At 37.5% G+C, this 15,755-nt stretch overlaps 1 long non-coding RNA gene across 1 annotated transcript in view; it reads left to right on the forward strand.

The window, feature by feature from the left end:
• Window positions 1-2,753: 2,753 nt before the first annotated feature.
• LOC146768350 (uncharacterized) overlaps window positions 2,754-15,755 on the forward strand; it is a 29,142-nt gene continuing 16,140 nt past the window's right edge. Inside the window, exon 1 of the long non-coding RNA XR_014952835.1 lies at window positions 2,754-14,718. This is a non-coding gene — a long non-coding RNA (uncharacterized LOC146768350). The remainder of the gene's footprint in view (window positions 14,719-15,755) is intronic.

Raw genomic sequence — 15,755 nt, forward strand, 5'->3', positions numbered from 1 at the left:
CAGATGAGCAATCTGCAATCTTTTTTTCTTTCTTTTTTTTTTTTTTTTTAAACAAGCTTTTCCCTTCTTCATTTCTTGCAATAAATTTTAGATTCTGTAAAAATAGTTCCAAGTTATTCGCTATTGAGTTCAAAGGCCCTCTTGGAGAAAGTGTGAGATAGCACACTTCTGCTGGCTCTTGTACTAGTGCTTTTATCAAAGTTCTCTGAATGTTAAAAACAAGCTGTACTTAGAAGGAGAAACTTGCCCTCAATCAGTGTGTTTGACTTTCCCAAAGGCTATTAAGCTGCTAGTACCTCAGTGAGAGACCAGGGGACAAATCATGGTACATTACTACAGGAATTCTGCATTTCTTTGGAATATGGGAAGGCTGCTGCATCAAAGAAGTAATAAAGTATTTTAAATAAGAGTTTATTAGCAGTGGGATGCTAAGCCTGTCCTTGTTAGAGTCTCAGTGTTTCTGTATTGAGTTATAACTGTAACAATTTCCCTTGTACATTTTGAAATACCACCCAATGGTCATATAATAAGGGATTTTTAATTAATATTATTCTGGTTACATTTTGTTTTAAGGGAGCATAACATCTTGGGAAACAATTGTGTTTTGGACTAGGGGCTTTTTTATTTCCGATGAAGGCTTTATAAAACACAGGTTGTTGCCTTAAAGTACAAGGTTTGCTTTTAATTTCCTGTTTTAGAAACCTAAGATAGATATTTGAAAGCTGAACTTCTAGAAATGGCACAAAGAGGATTTTTATTATGATAAATATTCTAAAAAGTGTGGGGTTGTCATATTTTGAAAATATATATATGGAATGGTTGCAAGCCTTAAGTTTAGTTCAAGGTATATGTTCAATATATAAGTTGAATTAGTAACTATTGTCTATGCAATAGAAATCTGAGGTTTTAATTGTTTCACGTAAATATTTAATTCTGAATTTGTTCTACTCCAGCTGTAATGAAGATATGAGGAGCTGAGCAGCAATTACTGCAGTTGTCACAAAATTAATCATTAATGTAGGACAGTCAAAGTGAAAATTATTCTTCAGCACTTTCTCTCTGGCCTGACAGATACCCTTCAATTTCTGCTGCTTTTGGTTAAATATGTTCCCCTTTGCAGCGATGGATTTTCCCTTTTCAAACAACAGGCACAAGCTGAGTCTCTGCTTGCTGGTGAAGGATGCAGACCTTGCAAAGAATTCAGCTTGGCTTTTAGAGCAGGACTCTGAAGTTCTTTCTTTTGTGTCTGGCAGAGAGGTAAAAACAATAAGTGCAGTTTTCTCCTCATGAAAATAAAACAGATTTAATGGTTATTTGTAATAACAGCTATCTAGGACAGTTGGTTTTGACCTTATTGATTTATGGAAGGGGGAAGAATTAAATTCTCCATTTAAAATATATTGAAATAATTTGGTTTTTAAACCCATGTTTTTGCATGGTAACATTTTTGAGTCACTATTTTAAGCCAAGTGCTGATTTCAGAATGAAAAAAAAGTTATGTTAGAGTTGATTTGTTGGGAGAAATGACTGAAAACCTGAAATATTTTGTGAATCTGAAAATTATGTCAAAGGGTTGTTTTTATTACAATTTTTTGGAAAAAAAGAAGCTGGGAAGGGAAGGTGTCTGGGGCAAAATGTCTTCTAATCCTCCTATTTGAAAGTCCTCAACCACTTTTAAAAAAAGCAGCAATCTGGTGTCTTACTGTGCTGGCTGTTCTAGGGTGGGTCTGACAGGCAGCAAGCAGCCTTTTGATGAACAGCGAGTTGCTTTTGAAGTGGGAAAATTTGAATGACTAATAGCTGGGACCATTTTCAGTGATGTGTAGCCTCACTGAGGTCTTACAGGAATAAATATTTGATAACAGAGTGATGTTTCATATTTGTGTTTCTTGCTTTTAAGTGAGGTTGGCATTCCATCCACCAAGTAATCACTTTAATTCATGTTCTGTGAGAATTTCTTGCTGAGAAATCTTTGTGTGTTTGCTTTTAATCTATTCTACCAGAAACAGGCTGGAAGAAGCAGCAGATGCTTGCAATGACTGTACTGCTTTCCTTTTTGCCTGGTGTTGAAAGAGGGAAGAGAGCTGGTTTAGATGTGCTGCTTTCTAAATGAAGAGTTTTTGGAATTCGTGAGAGCTAGGAGATACATGTTGGAAAGCAGAATGGAAAATAAGGAGCAATGATAACTGTGGAGCTATAATCTGCCACTTTACCTAATTTTAAAGCCATTAGCTGTTGTCTGTATGATACCTCATACTTTCATAATGATATTGCAGGGGGCTAGTGATGATCTCTCACATTAGAAAAGGAATTCAAAAAACTGCAAGTCTTGACACTTTCTGAAGACCACTCCTGGCTTTCCTCCCTGCCATTTTCTTTTGCATCAGCTTGCTGGCAGAGCTTGGGAAACTGAACAGTCACTGACGTAAGGCAAGCCTTAAGCCTTAGTTAGCAACAGACAAAAACATCAGTGTGTTGTCATCATTATTTTCATACTAAATCCAAAGCACAGCACTGTACCAGTGACTAAAAAGAAAATTAACTCTATTCCAGCCCAAAACAGGAAAGCACTGTTGGTTAACTAGACTAGTTCCTTGCTTCACATTGGTGTTTGGGCAGAGACTTCTGAGAGATGAGAGACAGAAGGATAGCAAGGACTAGAACAAATAGAATCTGAAGCTGTTTTATGTATGTGTGCTGAAGTACAAACAACATTGCCTTTGTTGAGATACTTACCCCCTCTTCACACACTTGATGTGGCACTTGGAAACAAAAAGAAATCCTTCAGGTCATGGATCTCAGCTGCTCAGCCTGCATAGCTGTGCTGCATCAATGTTCCTGGCGGAGGTAAATGTGTGTAGGTAAAAGAATTTGAAAATTCCAGCAAACTAATTTGTGTTGATTATAAACAGTCCTCCCTTGAGAGCACTTGCTGACATTGCACCTGGATCATGTTTTACCTGCTTCACATTGAACTTCCTGATTGTGTCTGATCTGAACTTTCTATTTTGCTTGTATAAAAGCTGAAAACAGACTAACTTAATTGTTCCATTTAAATCTAACCCTTTATAAACAATTTTTAATGGAAATTTATTCTTTATTCAAATAGTGTTTCTGTGGTCCAGCAAGTTTCTAAGTTTTCATTCAATTTCTCAACTGACTATGTGAGGGTGAGCCTTAGTAGAATGTGTACCACCAGTAAATCCTTCCCTCTTTCCCCTAACTTTTGGGAAGTGTGGGAATTAACTTCTTTCCTGCCTGGAAGATGTTAACTATAAGCTGAAGGAGAAGTTTGGGCTGTCTTTTGACCAGCCATTCTTTAGGATTCTTGACTTATTTATGAGATCAAGCTATTATTCATCTCAATTTGTAATATGAATGGGTGGAGGGAAGAGGAAGCCTTCTAAGTAATTATTTTCAGGAGTCCATAAGAAGTTATCGCTAGCTTGCTTGAGATTAGTGACTCAAGATTTTTGACATTCAGTCCATCAGTTCTGTGTATTTCTACATGTAGAGGATAAACATAATTTTACATTCCTTGAAATCATAACTTTTAGAAAAAAAAGGTGGTTTTGTTTTGGTGTTTTCTTTTAAACTGAACTGTACATGTTTGAGTCACAACATTGTTTTTCCTGTAGGGAGGCATAATTAATATATGAGCCTCTATCTTTTTCTCATTCTAAAGTAAGAAGTACCAAACAATTATATATGCAAAGATCTTTTTTATTCAGCACAGCAGCATGCTGGTCTGCAAGCAGATCTGCTGATTTAAATGGTTCTGTTTCTGAATATTGTTAGAAGAGTTAGAACAAATTTAGAAGGTCATGTTTGATTCTGATGAGGCCACAGCTGCAGAAAAGTGTTTGAAGCATGTACAAGTTGCAGAACACAGCCTTATTACAAATGGGCGATTATGCAGATTTGAGTGTGGTCTTCCATGTGTGATGTCTTCTTTCAGTAGAGAAATTATACATTTTAGAGCTATACCATCTTAGATCAAGATGGTGTGCAGCAGGTTTCACCTATTTTCTATTTCAGAAATTGACTATTCTTGCATTCATTTCAAAATTCTGTATGATGGGTTTGTGCATAAAATTCAGAATTTCAGAACAGAATTTCAGAACAAATGTTTTTTTTCTTGGTTATCTGTTATAGGCCTTTCACAAGTAGCTTACAGAAATGAAGGTTGGAAGTCATTAGGAATAACATCTTTGTTCTCTGTCCTATTACTGGGTAATGAACTCTTTGTTGAGCAGCAGTGGTGAGCACCCAATGGCCACCAGCAGCTGATTCCCCGTAGAAATGATAATGCTTTCACAGATGTAAGTATTGATGTAATTTTCCCTCTGTTTTAGGGGATTGGATGATGCTTATTGTTTATTATCTCTTTGGCTAACAGATGTTGGTAGTGGAAATACTGATAGAATAAATTCCTGAGTCTGTCAGGCACCTGGTGAAGTATTCTGTTGGATGAGCCTTTCCAAGTCCAAAGACCTCTGGATGAAGGAAACACTGCTGTGTGCAGAGCTCTGGCAGCTAATTTTTTTCCCCTTTCCTATCTGTGGAGAATTATAGTAAACTTTAATGATGAACTCTCTTAATCCTGACTGGATAAGGAATTCCCTCTTGCTACCACAATTTTTTCTCTTGAGAAGTCTTTGCCATGGTGGTCTGTAATATTACTGGTTCTGCAGCTATGTGTGAAAAAGGATCAGTCATCCAAATTATGGGGCTTTTTGATGCTTAAGTAGGAATAAAACAATCCTTTCCTTCACCTCCCCTCCAGTATTGAACCCAAAATGTTCTCGGTATTTCTCTGCATTTTGACTTTCTCAGATTTGAACTTGTTTTTTTTATAGGAAGTCTACCTTCTTTTCTAACCCTTCATGTCAGTGTCTGCCTTAAACTGAAGATCTTACTTGCTTCTGGTTTTTCTGGGACCTCAACTATATCCCATGCAAAATGTCATATTTCCACAAAAGCTCAGTCTCATATTGTACCTGTTGTGTCTGGACAGATTTGGGTTTACATGTCAAAAATGGTCAGAAAAATAGTTTGTAATACTCTTCTTTGTTTGCTTCATGCAGGAGAAGGTATGCTGAAGGTGTCAGCTGAAAGGGGAGTTAAGCATCAGTCTTCATCATTTATTAATTTTAAAAAATGAATTATTGTGTAGAGGCGAGGGACAATTGTTTCTTCTTTATCTGAACCTTCTGTGTGTTGCTGTGAATGTGGGCATGGGGCAAGATAAATGTCACCTGATCATTCAGGACTGGAATGTGAGCTACTAAATGTGATCTTTAGTTAGCCCTTCAAAATGCAGCAAAGGCCAGGGAGCTGAGGAGCAAAACCATTTTAAGAACATGGTCTGTAGCTCTAGCTTCCCTTTTTACGGTCACTTGTTCTTGAGGCTGAACAACTGGTCTCCTTCTTGTTCATTACTTTCTTGATAATGATATTTTTTTTCTACAGAGGGCCGGAAAGTCTCTTTTTTTTTCCAGTAGAGTGATGTCAGAACATTTTCTTAATCAGTGGAAGGACAGGAAGAAATCTGTGAAACAATCATGGGAGTTTTTGTGGGAGAAGAGGGCTTGCTGTGACTGCTAGGTGTCTATTACTTCCTAATGAGACAAGAAATGTATTGAAGTGTCTAGGCTTTCACATGAAGTAAGTTGGTCTAGGGACAGGATGAGAATGAGATACATTTTTATAAGTAAATTTTTATCAGTAAACAATTTTCTTCATTGAAATGAAGAGAAAGTGTGAACCAATACTATGTTAAATAGGATAAATGTTAGCTGGATGCAAATGCAAACTCAAGGGGTTTTTAATACTTCACTGAAACTGGATTAATGTTTAATTCTGATGACTAAATCCATTAATAGATATATTTCTTACTAACTTAGATAAATGAGTTTTTCAGGCAATTTTGTTACTCCCTCAGGACATGGTTTCCACTTGCCTGAATATTGCTCTAATTAGATGATGACACAGTATCCCAATAGCTCTTTTTAAGATATAGGACCTCTGCTACTAGACAATAAGTTTAGTTCATCTTCTTTTTTTTTAATTAATGAAAAGGGGTTATTTTGTTTGAAGTAATCAAATAATACTCTGGGGATATGAAGTATTTAGTATCATCCCAGGTAGGGTAGAACAGACTGAATTTAGAAGACATGGAAGATCTTTACTGCAAAAGGCAGTTCCAAAAGTTCTTCTATATTTTCCATTTTTGTGTCTCTTGAAATAATTAAATTCTTATTTTATCAAATTAAGAATGACCCTACTCTCTAACTGGCTTTCAAACAAAAGTTATTGTTTGAAATCTATTACAAAAATCAAGGGGCAACGAGAAAGTTGAACTTTTAAAAACAGTTTGGTAGGTGCAGTTAACTGAAACCTACAGAAAGGTGGAGTAGATGGTGCAGGCTGTTCTTCATATTCTTTGTGATAACTCATGACTGGAATGTGAGCTACTAAATGTGTGGCTGACATGGGAGGAAACAACCTGGCTTTAGATAATGGATCTGCAGGGGAAGAAAAAGAATCCTTCTGATATCAGCTACAAAACTGAGGCTACAATGACAGGATGCATTTTCCAACAACGATTTACATAAAGGGTTTTTGCTTGACATAAGGCATTGCTCTGTTTCTTCCACCTGTTTGTGTGACATCTGTCACTACTCTCATTGCTCTGGTCCATGAGCATACCAGAATGTGAGTCCCTGGGTGGGAATTACCTTGATTTTCTTCCTACCTGCTGGATGTAGAATCATTCCCAGCACATGTCGACACAAAAAAATAACTTGTCTAGCTTTATCTAGAGAATAATATTGGGCAACCATATTTAAAAGTAAAGACCATAAATCTTGAATTTTGGAATTATAAGGAGCATCTAGATAATCTAGTCCCTGCTTGAAATGGGGGTTAACTAGCTTCAGAGTTAAGTCAGGGTACTTAGGCCTTGTCCTGCTGAATTTTAAATAGCTCCAAGAATGTAAACCCCCAGACCTCTCAGAGCAATCTGTTCCAGTGCTTTCCCATGCTCACTGTGAACCTTTATTCCCTTTTATAGGTAGCAGTAATTTGCAGAGTCTCAACTAGTGACTACTGTCCTTCTTTCACTGTGCTCATCTGAGAAAATGGTGGCATCTTCTATATAATAACCCACAAGGTAGAAGACACTATATTTATTCCTGAGAACTTGAAGTTCTTGAAGTTAGACTTGACCTAGCATAACAGATTATATTGAGAAGGCAGGAAGAATAGACATTTCAAGCAATAGAGATGGAAACAGAAGTCTGGTGATTGGCTGCTGGGATTTAGGATTCACAGGCTCAAGTTTTTGCTCAACTTCATTCAAAGTGAAGATCTTTCTGCCTCTGGCAAAAAGACAATGTTAGAGCTTTAGTTTGTCACAGGGGCTGTGACAGGGTTTCAGCATGATGTGACTTTACAGAATCTCCAGTGCCAGTAAAATGTACAATCTAACTTTAAGGACTGCCTTTGGTTGGCAGATGGCTTTTTATCTGTTTTCATGAGCAGTGATAGTGTGATATTAGGTAACTATTTGCTTTCATAAAATATGTGACTTGACAGGAATCTTGATGCAAGTTTTGACTTAGTCTTGGGGGAAATTGATAAGTCAAGAAGTTTAAAAGCAGTTAAATAGTCTTAAAATGTTGAGAATAGGCACTTTCTACTTTTTTTTTTCCTCTTGAGTTAACTGCGTGTATTTCTGTTTTAATTCCATTTACCCAAATAAAAAAAGCCCTTTACAGTCTCATTTTGAAAGAATACAAACAGTGAGTACAGCAAATGAGGTGTATAAATGTGTGACTAGGACACAAAATGTCAGCACAGATTTGGCCTTTTTTGCATTTGCAGTTGTCACTGCCAAGGGAGTAAGTGACATTCAGCATTGGCTTCAGTATTAAAACATGGCATTCCCCTATGGCAGTATCCCAATGAGGCAGGCAGAGTTTCAGAGTGAAAAGAGCAGAGGCAAATATAATTTTTTTCTCTGTTTCTTTTTAATGAGTAGTTTTATGATATTTTTCTTTGTGTGAAGGAAATAATTTGAAACAGCAAAATCTAAGGCAAGTAATTTAACTGCTAGTGAAAGACTTTCTTCTAGGGCAAGAGTTTTCAGCAGACAGGAACACAGAGGATGCCTCAGTGGCTACAGTGCTGGTCTTGGAGAATGGGGCTCATTCAACTTATTTCTCGGAGATTTGTCATTAAATGGTTCTTTCCTCTCTACCTGTGCTGTTTGGCAGGTGCTGAAAAGGGAAGACTGAGGAGGGTTAATGATTGAGAGCTTTGTTGATACTTGTATGATAGAAATTCTGATTTCTAGTCCAAACATTCTAGTGGAGTGCTGCAGCAGAATTGTCCAGGTTCAATGGGCAATGATTATCCACTAGCCTTTATGCAAGGGAATGGTACCACCTCCCAGTCTCTGAATATGGAAGAACCTTGAAATCAGGCTAAAGAAGGAGGTCATAGTATTTTGGCAATTTCAAGGTGCACAGCCTGAATGGTGATCTGGATTGTGACATTTTACCAGTCTTGCAGAATCACTAGTAGGTGCTAAAGTGAAATGCTTCCCTGAGCAGTGCTAAATTCTACCAAACTGAATTGTGTTCAGTCTTGCACAAGATCAAGATACCCCACACTGCCTTACCTTGAACTTCACTTCAAAATGTTAAAGCAAAAATTGAGGTTGTGTTCTGAAAGTTGATCTTGTGATTAAAAAGAGAAAGGATATAAGGGTCAGGAGGGCTGGCTTTTATGAGTCTCTGTGGGGAAATTTGTTTTTATTGTCTCAGTTGCAAGAACTGCAGGAAACTGCTTTTCTATCAGAGCTGGCATGCTACCATGGAATTTATTGCTTGGAATACCTGTGATTCCATCTGAGATACCTATTGAGTACATGTGCTCTTTATTTCCTGGCAAGCAAGGGAGTCATCTTTCATATAAGCCGTGCTGATGCATTTTCTGGAGCACATTGGAAGAATGTGAAATTTACTTTGAAGAACAGTTAGGTAATGCACTGCCTTTGACCTTGGGGTTTCCCAACTGTTGGTAGCATTGCTCATGTTGATGACAGAGTAAGCAAGAGGGTTATTTTCCCACTGTTGACCTGCTGCACAGAGTGGGGTGTGCTGTCATATGCTGGATCACCCAGCCCCTACTCATGAGTACATGCAGAATTGACTCACTTGCTTAGTGTTACCTTTTTTTTTTTTTCATTTTTTCCCCCCTTAGAACATAATAAAAATATTCAACTGTTCAGGAAAGAGTTTTGTATTTGTATCTTAACAGTATGTTTGATTTCTTTTTTTAAAACTCTTGTGTCTGGCCTCAATAAATTACAGAGGGTTTGCTCGTTTGAATGTAAAACTATCTGCTTTTGTCCTTAAGTTTATGCCTTATCTTTTTATGTATTTTCAGTCCTCATAGGTGCAAAAGTTGATACTTCTACACACCTTGAATTTGGATTTCAATAAATTTTATGCATTGTTTTGCAGCAATGAAGATCTTTCATTTTGTCAGCTAGTCCTTAAGACTTTTCTTGAAAACTTTGGCTGTTTTCTTCAGTGATATATTGTCATAAAAGAAGGAGGAGAACATAAGTGGAATTGAATTCAGAAGAACTTTTTGGTTGCTAGATTTGGTTTATTCTAATTGCTCAGAGAGCAAAGGTCTGACAACAGCTCTTTGATTAGGTTTTGCACTTGATACATGTTTTCAATATGTTCATTTCTGTTTTAAAACCCAGAAAACCTGCACATCTTTTTCTTCACCCTAGTACTCGGAATTGGTGTCTTGATTTGGACTTGCTTCAGGGGAGAGCTTATGTATAGGTATTTATTTGTAGGTGATTTCATCCTTTAATTCTGACTTGTAGGAATCTGGTTTTGAAAAGATTTCTTTTCAGTGTTATGTTTACTGACTTCCATTTCAGGGTTCCTTCTGGTGAGTCGAGTTTTCAAATGTCATGTGTTCTTTTCTTGCCCAAGTATCCAAATAGACTCGACAAACTTCTAAATAGTGAATGAAAATAATAAAATAATAAAAATCAAGTGCTCCGACTTGCGGCCTCATTGGATTTGTTCGGAGCTGTGTGGGAGACTTCTAAAGTGTTAAAGTTTTGCTGCATTTGTGATACTTCTATGGGGCAAGAAAGTAACTGTATCTAATTTAGTTAAAAGTACTGAGAAGGCTTGAATGTAGCTGTATTCTAGATGGCCAAGATTAAATCAGACCTTTACAGCTGAAATAATACGGTAAATAAACTCCCTATTTTACTGACTTGCAGAGCCACCTGTATCTATTAAAATACCAGGACCCTCCTGAAGTCAGAGAGAAGGGCTGCTGCTGGGTGGAACTGTGTCTCCTTGCTTTGCTCTGTCTCTCCCTGCAGCTGGAACGAAATGAAATGAATGTGATAAATGCCAATTAGTTATGGCTTTTTGATGCAGATGAGACTTGGAAGACACCTGGCCCATCTCCTGCTGAAATGTTTGGGAATGAGCCTGGTGCTATATTTGGAGCATAACTGTAACTGGACAGATTATTTTCTGACTCACCCTAAGCCATTTAAACAACAAGGCTCTCATCCTGCTGGGTGAACATGGGGTGAATTTGGCTGCTGCTGAAGAAAGTCTGTGGATTCACTGTGCAGGAAAAGAGTGCCATTAATGCTTAATGCCATTAAGCAGTTGCTATACTTGTGACTGTTTCAGCAGTTGTAATTTAATGAAGGAGGGGTCGGCACATATGCAGATGTGATTTGTGTGTATAATTTGATACATAGGTCTGGATTAGTTTGCCTGTGACTGACTGAAGATCCTTTGGATGAAAGATGAGCTGCTAATGTGCTGCTAAGTTTATTAATATCCAGCAGAGCAGCTATTATCCATTTTATCAACAGATTACAATGCTTGGTTAATAGCTCCTTTTTTGTCTTCTCATGACTTGTCAAATTGCTTCCAACTGAGTATCAATGCTTCAAAGCTACAATACCTGCAGAAAGCACTGCAAGTATGTAAAATTAATCTTTCATGGTGCAACTAATTTTCTTTGACTGAAGAATACCAGTGCATTAATGTCTATCTGCATTTGTTTTTAAGGAACTCTAGACTTTTACTGAAAACTTGATTGAGCATCACTCTGACATATAGAACTTGCTGTATTGTATGACCTAAGTGCTGTACTTGTCACCCAGCAATCCAGATACATAGGGCATGCAGATCAAAACCAAGCACAGAGTTTTGCTGTGGAGTTTTTCTGCTGGAAAAAGAATTTTTTTTTTCTTGGTGTAGTTCCTAAATTCTGAGTAATTGAATATGAATGAGTATAGATAAATTACCCATGTATTAATGATTTTGGAACTAGTTTTAAAGCTTATTGAAGCTTGTCTAGTGATTAATTCAATGATCTGCATTATTCTAAGGTGATTGGTATTTCAAATATGTTATTTGAAATTTGACAACTTTTAGCAGAAAAGAGCTTTATATGTTGCTTATACTCTGTTTCTGTTCCTTGAGTAAAGGTACCTGAATTAATTATTTAATGAGTGAAGAGGAAAGGATATTTGCTCACCATGGTTAATTACTACCATATGTCCTGTGCTTGCTTTGCTACCATTAATCTTCCTAAATCTTGGGAAATTTTTGTAGGTTGGTGTGTCTCAGGATTAGCTGGGAGAGGACATCCACTTGTGGTGTAGCAGCCAAACTGCACCTACTGTGAGATCCTTTCCCAAGCAGGTTTCCTGCTGTCAGGATAGCTGCTCTCCATCTGCTCTTCCTTACTGCAGAAGAGTTTGTGCATCCATTGCCACATCATATTCTTCTTGCTTTCTCTGGCATGATATGAAAAGGTATCTGTATGGAAATAATATTGCTCCAAAACATAATGCACAATCAGAGCTGCTGCAATAGACTGCTGCAGTTCTGTAATGGGTCCTGGCATGAAGTGTCCTGGGGAGACTCCAAGAGCACTTGGAGCACTGCACTGGCTGCTAATGGCAGCAGTTTGTACTGTCATCCCTGATGGATGCTGGTTAGTAGGTCATCTCCCTTCCAGAGCTGTATCTGGTTTTGGCACTGCTTTACTGCAAATAGAGCTGTAGACTGGTTTTACAATGGCTTGACATTTGACTAGTGGTGCACAAGCAATAACAATGTCCCAGAATTTTTTTTTAATTTTATTTTTTTAGTTTCCATGAACTGACACAGATTCAGGGTATTTTAAGCTGCTGAAGTACCCAGACAGGACAGTTACTTCCTGCAGACAGTGTGTTTCAACCTCAAAGGAAAAGCACTGTGCTAAATAAGCTTCTCAGCCTGCAATGTGAATTTTTGAGAGTCTTAAAACTACTATTAACTGCTGTTCCAGTCTGGTTTTGTAGGCTGGATATGGATCACTTGTATTACAACATTTGTGGATCATAACCCAAGTGAGTTACTACTTTATTCTTCTGGATTTAAAACAGGCTAAGATGGTAAAGAGCAAACAGGCTTCAGGATGGGAGGAGGAGGACATAAGACTACATGTTAGAAGTGGCAAAGCTTGCACTTCAAGAAATTAATTCTATTTCTGCTGTAAAATCGCTTAACAGGGCACAGGAGATATTTTTTCTTTGGAGATTTTTGAGCTCAAGGCTTTTCACTGGTTATCACTGAAAACACATATCAGCTAAGGCTGTTTGAAATTTCTGTACAAACTGAGAGTTGAAGAAACTTTCTATAATATTCCCAGTGGAAAGTGCTTTTTTGCTAGTGTGTTTACATGGCTGAAGAGGATGGTAGACATGCATGGGCAGCCATGGATGGGATAGGAACAATGTTAAATTAGATTGTTGACTTTGAAAACTTCTGTATAGGAGTTGTGTTTTTATAATTGTATTATCCACTTGTTTAGAAACTCTAGCTGGTTCCTGGGATCTCTGTGAGTGGTAGGTGCTAGGAAACATTGAATTTTCTCTTAAGTGGTCACAAAAATTGGACTGTTCCACCTCTATGGGAAAATATACAAATGTAAATATATACATATGTATTCAAAGAAAATTAGAGATGAATGTAAATGGCAATCTAATAGAATTCCACAGCCCCACCCCTACCCCCAACTAGTTTAGCCTTAAGTTAATTCTGTTGATTTACTTTAGTAGGGAGAGGAAAAAAAGCCAAGGAGGGAAGTTTCAAAACTTATGTACTCCCTCAAAAAACTACAAAGTTAAGGACTTTATTAAGTTTTTGCCTTAAAGGTAAGGACTTTATTTTGTCCAATAAAGGCTTCTGTATTGTCAAGTAGACCCTACAGTGCAGGAAATATCTAAAGTAAAGCTACCCTGCTGCCTTTAGTGCTTTCATGTGCTCCACAATGTATCTATGCAACTCTTTCCACTTGGAACCTTGCCTCACTTTGATGGACTGGCAAGAGAAAGAGGCAGCTGTTAATGTTTATGGTCATCCTTCATAGAACCACAGAATGATTTGGATTGGAAAGGGCCTTAAAGATAATCTAGTTCCAATCCCCCCTTGGGACACCTTCCAATAGGCAATAATGCTTGCTGGGAATAGGAACACATCCAGGACAGAGGTTGTGTTCTAATGAAGCCGTAAAGGCAGGGACTCTGGCAAAGGCTTGTTATGCTGTTATAGCCTGCATATCTATATAAAATAATGAGAGACTGATAATGTTTCAATGTAACTTTAGCCTAGCTAGACCTACTACTTTTTCTTTTCTATTTTTAAGTTTGTTTATTTTTTGATTTTTATGAGGAGGAAAATTGAGTGTCATCTTCCTGAGACAAGCGGAGGTTAGGTGAGACCATGTCTCTTGTACTTAGAGATGAACTTTACAAAATTGTTTTTTTCTTTCAAGACTGTAGGGGAAAGTACATTCTTCCTGTTCCTAATTTCCAGATGTGTGCAGGGTTGGTTTTGGAATTAATTAAAAAATTTGAAGATGTTATCTTGTGTAGCAATATTAAGTCAAGGTGCATGAAGATAAAAGTTCTTTATCTGCTCAAGCCTAGCAAGCAAAGCCTGCGAATTTCTAGTGAAATCTTTCCTACTCTGTGGTATAATTGCATTGTGACAATACTAGCTTTTTAAACTGTTTAATGAAATACTTCTGCATCACAGGAACTGCTGCTAGTATTTCCCCCTTCTTTTCTGCTGTTCCATTTATCTTTTATTCTTGAATAATCTTTGATATTTATATATTTCCTGCGATTTTGGTGGTATTTAGCAGTCTTACTGCAGTGCTAATGATTAACTTTTTTTTACAGTATTCAAGATGTAATATCAATAGAAAGAGGTAGAAAAGCTTTTTAAAATTTGTATTTATTTCTTTTTAAAATTCTGCACAAGTCATCAAAAAGCAAGCAGATGAACTATTTTTAATGCTATTTTGCATTACTGTATTTGCCTGCCTTCCATATTGGATTGCTTGAAAATGTCAGTGGGAGAAAATTTCCACTTTCTGTAATCCTCAACTTTTCATTTGCCCTCTTATTTTTTCACTTTACAGCTAGCTATGATATACTCTAGGCAGGCCTACTTTGAAGGAAGAAAGAGTACTGGCAACATAAAAGGCTGGAGAGGCAGAGAAGTATTTGAAGACCTCAGGAAAAAAGAAATGCCTGGACAACACAATGGTGAAGAAGCAGAGATGAAAGTAGAGAGACTCATATCTCAGCCTGTAAGATAATAGTTCCTAAATCTGTAAATTTTAAGACCTGTGTGTCACTCTGCTCTGAAGGTTTGCTGCTCCTTACAGCAAGGGGAACATTTTCAGGACAGTAGGGGCCTCAGGACTGTGACCATGGCTGAGCAGCCCCTTTGATTTTAGTAGGGATAACTTTGGAAAGTTTGGAAAAGGTGTGGCAGTGGGTAGAAGATGTGAAGCCAAACAGTGAGCTGCACTCTAGGGGCACATCAACTGGTGGATGTGTAGTTTGTCATGTATTATTTTGAGAATCCTTAAGACAACATTATTTTTTGTAGGGGATCAAATTACTGGGTTGCACATGTAGGAGGGGCAAGAACATGTATTCAGTCACTGAGTATTTCAAACTAGAGAATCATCAGAAATAATCACTAATATTCAAAATGGAGAAGTATGTTGTACCCCTTTTCCTGCACCTCTGGAGCCTTTTACATCCATAAGGCAGCATCTTTTTGGCACTGATTCCTATCTCTTCACAGATCAGCAGGATCTTCAGGCATGATGGTGGGTTTAACTATGATTATCTGTCTGCAGTTACCTGGCTTTTAAAACTGTTCCAAACAAGAGATCATCATTTCACCTAACAAATGGACAGGGAATGTTTGCAAGCTGCTAAATTTGAATAAAAGCCTTTTGGAGTGAGTAGTTAGCATGGCTGGCACCAGAAGGCCACTGCAGCTTTTGGGTTTTTGTATTCTCTGGCAGCTTTTGGGTTTTTGTATTCTCTGGTGTATTCCTGCAAACTACAAGAAAAACAGAGATAACAGGGAGGAGATGATTCCCCTAGAACATAATAGAACAGCAAAATGTTCTAATATGGCTGGCAGGTTTGCTTATCTAGTGCTATTTTAAGCTAATGAAAGCAGTATTTCATCCTTGGATCAAGGTTTATACATATTCTTACAGTTGTGAGGGTTGTCAAAGTAATTGATGTACTGCCAAAACTGCAGTGAGGATACAAATAGATTTTTGTGTGGGTTGGAGTAGATCTCATGGTAATTTAGTGGCAA

The sequence above is a fragment of the Lonchura striata genome, chromosome 2, assembly GCF_050655825.1.
Source record: "Lonchura striata isolate lonStrDom1 chromosome 2, ASM5065582v1, whole genome shotgun sequence".
Taxonomy (NCBI): domain Eukaryota; kingdom Metazoa; phylum Chordata; class Aves; order Passeriformes; family Estrildidae; genus Lonchura; species Lonchura striata.